The sequence below is a fragment of the Capricornis sumatraensis genome, chromosome 6, assembly GCF_032405125.1.
Source record: "Capricornis sumatraensis isolate serow.1 chromosome 6, serow.2, whole genome shotgun sequence".
NCBI classification, from domain to species: domain Eukaryota; kingdom Metazoa; phylum Chordata; class Mammalia; order Artiodactyla; family Bovidae; genus Capricornis; species Capricornis sumatraensis.
The window spans coordinates 95,997,422-96,009,465 of record NC_091074.1 but is presented as its reverse complement, the minus strand read 5'-3'; the positions used below and the strand labels follow the sequence as shown (position 1 = coordinate 96,009,465).

The window sequence follows — 12,044 nt, the reverse complement described above, 5'->3', positions numbered from 1 at the left end:
GTCCACCACCCCTTGGTCCACAAGCCTGTCTGTGGCCTGTTTCTCAAGCCGTCTGAGAAGCCCACAGGCGCCAGCCCCGGGGCCACCCAGGAATGGGGTAGCATCTCTGTGCAGTTCATGTTCAGGGAAGCACCCACATCCCACAAGTGTTAGCTGCTCTGAAGCCACCAAGTGACAACCTGGTGAGGTCGTTCTGGGCTGCTAGGCACCCTATTATAATGACCTAGTGAACTAGGGGTGCCAGGGCAGAACAAAGATCCCCAAGTAAGCCATAAACCTGAAACTGAACATTAGGGGTCTGGTCCTCCTGAATCTAATGGTGTAGTCCTAACCTGGTGGGGCTCAGTCAACCTGTGCCAGGGCCAAATCCAGGGTAATTTCTGAGACTTAGAAGCCTCCTCTCCAAGCAAAAACCTTGCCATGTGCTGCAGGGGGTGGGGCGGGAGGCTGTGGGGGGTTATTTCATTGGATTGAACCCCTTTGAAGAGATGGGAGGTGAGGAAAAGAAGGGAAAGACAAAGATGGGCGGGATGACCCTCCCATCGAGTCAACATAGGCAGTCTGACTAGACCACGGCAGAAAGGCAGCAGGCTCCCTGGCTCCCTCCCAGAAGCATGGCTGACAGGGGAGCCCTTGGCTGCAGGACACCCAGCGGGGCCGCTCCCCCAGCGGCCACTAGGTGGCAGCGCAACACCTGGGAGAGAGTTCACCAGTCCTGGAGGCAGCAATTGGCAAGCCTGCTGGCGAAGTGACTCCAGTCCTCTCTTGACTCTTTGCGACGCTGTGGACTGCAACCTGCCAGGCTCCTTTGTCCATGGAATTCTCCAGGCAAGAATAATGGAGTGGGTTGCCGTGCCCTCCACCAGGGGATCTGCCTGACCTAGGGATCGAACCCGTCTCTCTTAGGCCTACTGGGTTCTTTACCACTAGCGCCACCTGGGAAGCCCCGGAGGCAGTGATTTAGGTTCCGCCTATTTCCACAACTGAGAAGGCAATGGCACCCCACTCCAGTACTCTTGCCTGGAAAATCCCATGGACGGAGGAGCCTGGTGGGCTGCAGTCCATGGGGTCGCTAAGAGTCGGGCACGACTGAGCGACTTCACTTTCACTTTTCACTTTCATGCATTGGGGAAGGAAATGGCAACCCACTCCAGTGTTTTTGCCTGGAGAATCCCAGGGACGGCGGAGCCTGGTGGGCTGCCGTCTATGGGGTCGCACAGAGTCGGACAGGACTGAAATGACTTAGCAGCAGTATTTCCACAAAAGCCTGAAAGTCAGCAACAGGTTGCAGTATTGGAAATCACATTTTGGCTGGTAAAAAGATGCAGTGAGTGATTTACTTCAAATGTAAGTGGTTAGCAGCTGGCCACTCTATTCAGGGAAGCAATTTCTAATCTGCCGTTAGATACTGACCAGTAGAGGGAATTTGAAAGGCTTCTTTAAGTCCTCTTGTAAAGATCTGCCTGGCACGCATTCATTCCTGCTGGCCTGACCTTGAGATGAGCTCATTTTGAGGTGGGAAGCTGAATGGTTGAGGTGGAAGGGTCCCTCATTCAAGCCTGTTCTTCCCCAGTCTAGAATTTTGGGAACTAAAGGACTCACCACATATTCCTGGAGAAGGCCACTCAGACTTCAGAAATACTCAGATTGCTTAATTCAGGCTTGTATAGTCCAAGCCTTTGATTAAAAGAAATCTATAAACAATGCATTTGCTATGTAGTCAGCATGGTTTGGATGCAGGTTCTAAGGGGGTAACACAAAGGGTCCCAGGTCTAACCCACCCTGTTTTACAAGGGGAGCAACTAAGTCCCTAAGATGGGTGTGGTTAGAGCCTGTGGAATTCATAAATACTTACTCGGAGCTCTTTCTATTCCACCCAGGTCACCAATCGTCAGCAAGTGGAGGAAATCCCACTGCAGGGCTGAAGTGTCGTTTCCTGATTCCCAGACATGGAGCAAAGCCAAGGATGAGCTGCCTCCTTGACACACCCCCAAATATCTGAGAAATGTCAAGAGTGACAGATCACCCTTCTAGGTTGGTGTTTCTACATTTTCTCTTACTTCCTTCTAGTTCACTGACTCCTAATCTGCGGATAACATTCACACAGAGGGCAGGGATTTAGACCCTAAACAAATGTGCTTTGTGGTCCAGTTTCCCCTGCACTTGGGCACACCACCATGAAGAATTTCAAGTGACCCACTTGGGAGCTGAGTCCCAGCCCTCCCACCACAGCACCTCCAGGCAAAGTCCTGGTCCCCACATGGGGAGATTCAGCTCGAGAAATAAGCTCCAACCTGTGCATCACGCCTTATCATATCTTTCTGCAGCATGAGAGGGTGAGGCTAGAGTTGGAACTTATGTGCTGGATGAGGAATGGATTAGAGAAAGAAGGGCAGGCTTTGAGGGCAGTGGGGAGTTGTTGTTGTTCAGGCACTAAGTCATGTTCAACTTTTTGTGCCCCCATGGACTGCAGCACTCCAGGCCTTCCTGTCCTTCATTATCTCACAGTTTGCTCACACTCATGTCCATTGAGTCGATGATGACATCCAACCATCTCATCCTCTTCTCCTCTTGCCTTTAGTCTTTCCCAGAATCAGGGTCTTTTCTAATGAGTTGGCTTTTCACATCAGGTGGGTAAAGTATTAGAGCTTCAGCTTCAGCATCAATCCTTCTAATGAATATTCAGAGTTGATCTCTTTAGGATAGACTAGTTTGATCTCCTTGCTGTCCCAGAGGCTCTCAAGGGTCTTCTCTAGCACCAAGTTCTAAAGCATGAATTCTTTGGCAGCAGTGGGGGGAAATCTCCCTAAACTTTGCCTCCCAGGCATCTACAGAGCTTGGCCTTACACAAGGAGTCCAAGAGATCCTCAGCACCCAAGCAGCAACTCTGGGACCAGATGCCAAAAGTGGACTCATAAGAGCAAGGGCAGCCACTGCATGGTCTTCATTTGTCCAGACTTTCCAGGATCAAGGGCCAAAGGCCTCTCTGTTCACATGTGGACCCCAAGGCTGGAGAGTTCTTTGTGCCTGGGACTGCTAAAACCCAGGGCCAGACTTGGACTTGGCACCCTTGGATGGTCCAGAGTGAGTCTCCAGGCCTCAGCCCCAGCGCAGAGCCTGCTTCTACAGTGTAGCTGCTACCAGACCTGCATCACCCACTCCCACCAGAATCCCCATTATCAATATAGACTTGTCTCTGTTTATAAATGACTGGACCTGGAGATTTCTCTGTGCACCTTCTCTTTCCAACCACAGAGAGAACGATCAACTAAGATCCATCCCCTCACCTCTTATTCAGCCCCTCAACCCAGGGTCAGACCTTTTTAGCCAACAGCGACTTTCCAGCTCCACATGCTGTTGATCTAGCAGACTGGATTAACTCCGCTGTGCATTAGAGTCAGGACCCACTTGTCCTATCTTCCAGCTACAACCTGTCACCTCCTCATAACCGCCACAGCCTCCACCATCTGCTCATATCAGGATTTACAGGCTGCATCCTGCTGAGCAGAATAGAGTCTGTGGTTGAATTCTTATAGAAACCTGTGTAGATAATAGCCCCCTTTCAGAGATCCAGGCAGCACATTTAAAATGCATAGAACTAAGTGGATGAACCTAAAGCATGTTATACAGAGTGAAGTAAGTCAGAAAGAGAAAAACAAGTATCGTATATTAACGATATATGTTCTTATATTAAACTAGTATCATATATTCCATATATATATGGAATATAGAAAAGTGGTACTGATGAACCTATTTGCAGGGCAGGAATAGGGACTCAGACATAGAGAACAGACTGTGGACACAGCACAGGAAGGAGAGAATTGAGAGAATAGCCTTGAAATATATACATTACCATATGTAAAATACATAGCCAGTGAAAAGTTGCTGTATAACACAGTGAGCTCAGCCTGGTGCCCTGTGATGACTTAAAGGGGTGAGATGGGGTAGCAAGTGGGAAGGAGGTTCAAGAGGGAGGGGACATGTGTATACCCATGGCTAATTCATGTTGGTGTATGGCAGAAACCAACACAACTTTGTAAAGCAATTATCTTCCAATATAAAATAAATTTTTAGAAAATGCATAGAACTCCTCAGCATAAGAACCTGTTAACATGATTCCATATGTCCTTGGGGTCCTTGGCCAGAAGTTTCCCTTCACACTAGCCCAGTGAGAGTGCCTGTATGTCTGCCCTGGCCTCACTCTCTGTCCTGAGCCCTTCCAACCAAAGAGTTTAGCCCATGCCTCTTTCCCCATAAATCTTTCCCCTCTTCCACTGCTAAGCACCCACTCCCTTGCATTCCCTCACTCTCATGGTCCCTGTAACACAATGTACCATCCAACCTGAGAGGTGTGTTTTATGGAGGTCCAGCTATAAGTCCTTGGAAGCAGGAGTTGTATTTCATTCCTCTCTGAGCCTGGACCAGCCCAGCAAGGATGAGAATGAGTGCTCACCTAGGGCTTTTCCAACACTCCAGCCGACTGGACTTTTTTGCCCTGTATCACTCCTCCTAGATGGCTTGGCTGCATTTGTTCATTAGTGCCTCTACCAAGGGTTGAAGGGGAAGGGATGAAAGAGAACCCCGACTCCCTGTATAGTTCACCAGCTCCTAGAATTACCCAGGAGTTTGCTTGGCCAAAGTGAATTGTTTGTATATTTCCTTCCCTGGTTTCTGTATTTAAAGAGCCAAAAGAGAAATTTTCACCGTCTGTGTGTGTGTGTATGTGTGTGTGTGTGTAGATGTCTATGTGTGTCTGCATATGTGCATGTCTGTGTGTATTCTTAAGTATATGTCTGCATGTGTCCATGAGTTTGTGTGTGTGTCTATATATATATCTGTGGAGTGTATTTTAATATATGTGTGTTGTGTGTGTGTCTAGGTGTGTGTGTGTATATGTCTGTAAATGTGTGTGTCTCTGTATGTCTGTCTGCAGATGTTTTACCTGTGTCTGTTTGCAGTTGTGTGTGCATGTGTCTATAAGTGCATGAACTTAGGGCATGAACTCAGAGTTAGTCCTGGCCATCCTGACATGGGTAACAGCAGTCTCTCAGGCGGCTCAAGTGTCCTTCAGTCCCGGCTGCATCTGTCGCAGCCTCCCCCACCCACACCAGCCTCCTGGGCTTTCTGCTGGGCCTCAGTGTCCAAGTGCCAGAGAAGTGGGCGCTTTGTTCCAACCTGTCCTTGAACCACAGACCTGCCTACAGCCCCGCGGGGACAGCCCAGTAGGTTGCGTCTCTGCACGTCCGGGAACCTGGCCCAGATCCAGAGCCAGCCCTGCCGGTTCTGCGAGAAGACGGCCCTGGGGATTTCACAACCAGCCACCTTACTGCCCTGGGACGCTGGCTTCACCACCTCCTTTGCTTTCTAGACCAGATGAAGACAAGGTCCCGCCTGGGCCACCCAATTGTTGAGAGGCTGTGGGCCTTGCCCACATGGCCTCACCGAGTAGGGAGCCCTGGAGGGGCACCCCACAGTGCTCACATTCAAAGTGGCACAGTCTTGATCAGCAATGAAATCCTTACCCAGCTCAGACATCGCTTGTCCTGGTCACTCTCATTTCTTGTCATTGAACTCTCTTTCTGTCTCTGAAAAGCTCAAAAAATTCCCCTTTACCTTTGAATTTCCAAAAGAAACATGTTTAAAATATATTCTGCTGTGAATCTATCAGGCCTTTTAAAGAGGGCCTGTTACCTCATTTGCAGTACCCCATGAAAAATTTTAATGCGGGGCCCTGTAAGACAGCATACTTATAGACACCATAGTATAAAGCTTTCCTTTCCGTCACAGACTCTCTTGACTTGAATGGTGTTTTGGTTTTCGTTTATTTTTTGGATGTAAAAATTCATTTATATGTTTCCCTTAAGAATATTCTGATATTTTCCCATACTTGTGCCAGTATTTCCATTTCATTATGCTTTTTAAACGTTTTATTTTGTATCAGAGTACAGTTGATTAACAAACAATGTTGTGATAGTTTCAGGTGAACAGTGAAGGGACCCAGCCCTATATATACATGTATCTTCTCCCCCAAACTCCCTTCCCATTCAGGCTGCCATATATATAGAGCAGAGTTCCATGTGCTATACAGTAGATACTTGTTGGTTATCCTTTTTAAATATAGCAGTGTGTACATGTCCATCCCAAACTGCCTATCTGTCTTTCCCCCATCCTTCCTTCTAGCAACCATAAGTTTGTTCTCTAAGGCTGTGAGTTTGTTTCTGCTTTGTAAGTTCATTTATACCATTTTGGTTTAGATTTCACATAAAAGGGATGTCATATGACATTTCTCCTTCTCTGTCTGACTTGTTTCACTCAGTATGACCATCTCTAGGTCCATCCATGTTGCTGAAAATGGCATTATTTCATTCTTTTAAATGGCTGACTAATATTCCACTGTGCATGGTGTTTTTAATGTTGTTCTGAATAAATCAAAGTTAAAAATTTTCATTATTAGCATACATTTTAGCATTCACCTTCATACTGTGCAATGTCACTTTAAATGTAAATGCAAGAATATCTGAGCCCCGTGAAGAACCATTGAAATTGCATAGTTTATTTGTGTAATTCATGCAGGTGTATTTCTTTCTTTAAAGAGAAAAATTATTTGGCTGTGCTGGGTCTTAATTGCAGCATACAGGATCTTTGTTGCCATATCAGAAAACTAGTTCCCTGATCAGGAATTGAACCTGGGTCCCCTGCATCGGGAGTACAGAATCTTAACCACTGGACCACTAGGGAAGTCCCATGCAGGTGTATTTCAGTCTTACCTGAACAGTGGAAATACTGCACAAAACTAACTCAAGCATTTTTAGTTCACTTATTGACACTTTGGCCTGACGAGGAGAAAGGAAGAACTAAATAAGGATGTGCTTCCCTCTCCTGCTGTGTTAGCACTTTAGAGTAGCGGTTGGCTGAAACAGAAATGTAAATGGGTAAGGGAGGCTAGGCCAGGGTGCCTTGGTGCTTCATGTTGCTGAGATGGCCACTGCCTTCCCTGTGCATTTGAAGCAAGTTCTGGTTCAAGTAAAGAGTGGCTTTGCAGAGCTGTCACCAACCCTTCCCTTGGCTATAAAGCTACACACTTACTGTACTCACTCTGAGTCTTGCTGAATGGACTCCATGCATCCTGTGCACAATTACTCTCTTTATGAGGCACTGTGGATTTTAATCAGGCAACAGGACACCAGCAGACGCCAGTTCTGCACAATGTCTCCCCTGTCACATGTATGCTCCATTATCCCCATCAGACTCACTTACAAAACATAAATGCAAAGCTTAAATTATTAACAATTTCAAGTCAGTGACAGCAAGGTATTAAGTTAAGTCGACAGCCTTTCAAGCATAGGGCCCCATAGACTGCAAAGGCCACACAGTGGTAAGGCTAGTCCTGCTTGGAACTGAAAATATCTGATAGAGATTCTTCTATTTTCCTCCCTGGATTCTGTCTGTTCTCCTCTAACTCTAGGAAAATAAGTGATGAGGCTTCTGACTCTCCCCTTTATGTGTTCACTATTCTCTCCTATTCTGATTTTCTTGTCCTCAGGAATATTCTGCAGGAAATGACTGGTCTTTTAGTTCACTAAATCATTCTTCAATCATGTCATTTGCTACTGAACCTACTTATTGAGGGGTTTTTTTTTAGCAGTCATTTTTTTAAAAAATTTCCAACTTTCCTAGTTCTTTTTCATAACAAACTCTTCTTGTTTTATGAATAGTTTATGTTCTCTAATCTCCTTGACTATATTGTGATTACCTTTAAGACTTTGCCAAATGGGCTCCTTCCATTTGTTGAATTGTTGCCTTTTCATAATGTTCCATTTTCTCTGATGTTTGAGAGTTCTCAGTGATCTGCTGATCTTTCTGTTTGGGAATCCTTGATCAGCATGCTTCTCTGTGCCTGGTTCTCCTGTTTGTGGAATAAAGGCCTCAAGTAACTGAGTGGTTTTCAACTCTTTAACTTTGGTAAGTGTTGTCGGATGAAATCTTGTTTGTGAGAAAGCACAGTGCATAAATGGAGATGGTGTGGCAATACTCACAGCAGGTGGCAAGCGTGGAGGCATCGACTTGGAACTCCCTCTGGCAGCCCCACCTCAAGAAAGGCTTTCATGAGACTCCTGGACCTGATGATCCAGATGGTCATTTCAAACTCAAATGTTGTGGGATTCCTTTTTTTTTTTTGTGGCTCACAGCAATATTTATTATCTCACTTTTGGTGGGTCAGGAATCTAAGTCACTGCTAAGCTGGGTCTTCTGACTCTGGTCGCTCACAAGGCTGCCTTCCAGGTGCCAGCTGAACCAGCATTGTCTGAAGACTACTAGTAAAAGAGTACTCCCAAGCTCACTCATGTCTGGAGGATTCAGTTCTTTGCACACTATTGGCCATACTTCTCCCTTTTACTCCTCACTATGTGGGCATCTTCCTAGAAGACTCACACAGGGCCACTAGATTCATGAGACTGAGCAAATGAGAAGGCAAAAGGGAGCAAGATGGAAATCACAGTCTTTTGCAACTTAATATTGGAAATACCATCTCAAAACTTTTCCCACTATATATTTATTAGAAACAAGTCACTAGTCCCTGCTTAGATTCAAATGGAGGGTAGTACAGAACAGTATAAATATCAGTGGGTGAGGACCATTGGGACGCATTTCAGAAGTTGCCTACCACAGAAATTACAAATGAGAAGGTGGCTTTCCCAATGTCTACACTCTCCATACAATTTTCAAACTTCATGTAAAAATGACTTTATTTTAAAAATTGACATTCTAAGTACTTCATCTTTTCCTTGATACATTTTATTTTGTATTTTAACTTTTTAAAAATTTATTTATTTTGATTGGAGACTGATTGCTTTACAATATTGTAGTGGTTTTTGCCATACATTGGCATGAATCAGCCATGGGCATACATGTGTTCCCCATCCTGAACCCCCCTCCCACCTCCCTCCCCATGCCATCCATCAGGGTCAACCCAGTGCACCAGTCCTGAGCACCCTGTCTCATGCATCGAACCTGGACTGGCGAGCTGTTTCACATATAATAATATACATGTTTCAATACTATTCTCTCAAATCATCCCACCCTCTCCCTCTCCCACAGAGTCCAAAAGATGTTCTATATATCTGTGTCTCTTTTGCTGTCTCACGTATAGGGTCACTGTTACCATTTTTCTAAATTCCATATATATGTGTTAGTATACTGTATTGGTGTTTTTCTTTCTGGGTTACTTCACTCTGTATAATCGGCTCCAATTTCATCCATCTCTTTAGAACTGATTCAAATGTATTCTTTTTAATGGCTGAGTAATATTCCATTGTGTACATGTACCACAGCTTTCTTTTCCAGTCATCTGCTAATGGACGTCTAGGTTGCTTCCATGTCCTGGCTATTATAAACAGTGCTGTGATGAACATTGGGGTACACGTGTCTCTTTCAATTCTGGTTTCCTCGGTGTGCATGCCCAGCAGTGGGATTTCTGGGTCATATGGCAGTTCTGTTTCCAGTTTTTTAAGGAATTGCCACACTGTTCTTCGTAGTGGCTGTACTAGTCTGCATTCAAATGTTGTGGGATTCCTTATGGAAAACACTCATACTTGAAATCTGTGAAATCCCTTCCTACATATTCATTCAGGCAGGGCTCTAGAAATAGAAGCAACTCCTCCGGCAGGTACACTTGCAGTGACTCGAATACCACCACACTTCAGATGGGAACAAACCTCCCACGAGAAGCTTCCAGATAAAGTCTTGACAAGGAAAGCTGCACATAGCAGCAGTGACGTGAGTTACCAGGGAACACACAATTCTGTTTCTTTTCTTTAAGTGGTCCTCCTGACTCAAAGGAATCATTTCCAGAAAAGACTAAGCTCCAATCCCAACCTCTGTGTGTCATATCAGAGTAGATGCTAAAAGCAGTGCATTCTTGCATCGATCATGAAAAAGACAAAACTGCCTTTCTGGCTTGACCCCATGCTGCTCTTTCCCATGCCCCATGAAGAGCAAATGCCAGGTGGGACAGGGCTCTGTGAAAGGACCTGCAATCCAGTTTTCTGGTCTAGAAATAAGTCAAAGCACCAATGTGGAAATACCTGCTGTTCTTAAAATAGACCTGTGTATCTCAGTGTTTTGTTTTTTCCTTAAGTTCCCTTGAGATTCAACAAAAGAAATGAGGAAGTGAAAGTTTTAAATTGGTTTGTCCTCTTTTATCTCAAAGAGGATGGTTCTGTTTTTAAGGGTTTCTAAGAGGAAAACTGAATTTATTCCTCTTAAGAGGTCAGTTTTACATGAATCAAACAAATAACAGCAACAACAATAATAATGAATTCTGGATTATATTCACAAAAGAAGTTTGCCACTGGAAACCCATTTCCTTGGCTCTGGGAGGTTTTCAGCTCTCATCCTCTCCCAGGCTTCTCCTCCTAGAGCTCTAGGACCAAGAGCTGCCCCTCACAGCTTTGTTTCTTCTTGTACTTTCATCTGTTTGTCCTTCTGCAAACATTCTGGAAGAAACCTGGATCTTCAACTTCAATTATCAAAACACTCTTTAGTGTTTTCACTGTTCTGGATAATCTGGAGTCTTAATGTTAAAAGCAACAATAATGATTCATATATTTATTTATTTTCCCTTTTGTCAGCCACCTCAAAGCCATGATCACACAGTGGGTGACATTGGGGGATCCCACTTCAGTCTGTACTGGCCATCCCCTACTATAACCCCAGCTTGTCACTTAAAGCCCACAGAGAGAAAACATAGACCAGAACATCAAGCAGGAGGGAAGTGCCATGGACAAGGAAAGTGGTGTCTGTGGGCCTCTCCTTCCCAAAGACCCACATGGATCTTCCGAAGTCCTCACTCCACACAGATGTGACCCTTGAGTTTTTTTACTTTTAAATGTGAGATACACACACACACACACACACACACACACACACACACACACACACACACACACAGAGCACATTTCATAAGTGCATGATTTATTGAAGTCTCATTAACTGCTAAACCCACATGTCCAGTCCCAGAAAAAGAGCAGATGTCAGCAGCCCCAAGGAAGGATCACCTGGTTAGAGCGGGACCAGGGCCACTGTTACCCTGACTTCCATCAGCAGAGCTTAGTTTCCTTGATTAGATGGGAATACCAGACCATCTTACCTGTCTCCTGAAAAACCTCTATGCGGATCAAGAAGCAACAGTTAGAATAAGACATGGAATAACAGACTGGTTCAAAATAGGGAAAGGAGTATGACAAAGCTGTATTACTCTGTTTATTTAATTTCTATACAGAGTACATCATGTGAAATGTCAGGCTGGATGAATCACAAGCTGAAGGCAATATTGCCAGAAGAAATAGCAACAACCTCAGATATGCAGATGATACCACTCTAATGGCAGAAAGCAAAGAGGAACTAAAGAGCCTCTTGATGAAAGAAGAGAGTGAAAAATCTGGCTTGAAACTCATTGAAATATCTAAGATCATGGAATCTGGTCCTATCACTTCATGACATCTATATGAGGAAAAAGTAGAAGCAGTGTCAGATTTTATTCACTTGTGCCCCAAAATGACTGAGGACAGTGACTACAGCCATGAAATTAAAAGATGCTCGCCCTTTAGAAGAAAAGCTATGACCAACCTAGGCAACATATTAAAAAGCAAAGACATCACTTTGTCAACAAAGCTCTGTTTAGTCAAAGCTATGATTTTTTCAGTAGTCATGTATAGATATGAGAGTTGGACCTTAAAGAAAGCTGAGGGCCAAAGAATTGATACTTGGAAATTGTGGTGCTGGAGAATATTCTTGAGAGTCCCTTGGATTGCAAGGAGATCACACCAGTCAATCCTAAAGAAAATCAACCCTAAAAATTCATGAGAGGGACTGACACTGAAACTGAAACTCCAATATTTTGGCCACCTGATGTGAACGCCAAGGCTGTATATTATCACCCTGCTTATTTAACATATGCAGAGTACATCATGTGAAATGCCGGGCTGGATGAAGGATTAGCTGGAATCAAGATTGCCAGGAGGAATGTCAGTAACCTCAGATAC

General features: G+C 44.7%; 1 non-coding gene across 1 annotated transcript; it reads right to left on the bottom strand.

Annotated features, from left to right (window-relative positions):
- Nucleotides 1–6,665: 6,665 nt before the first annotated feature.
- TRNAG-CCC (transfer RNA glycine (anticodon CCC)) lies at nucleotides 6,666–6,738 on the bottom strand. The gene has a single exon. It is a non-coding gene; the product is annotated as a tRNA-Gly (tRNA).
- Nucleotides 6,739–12,044: the final 5,306 nt, after the last annotated feature.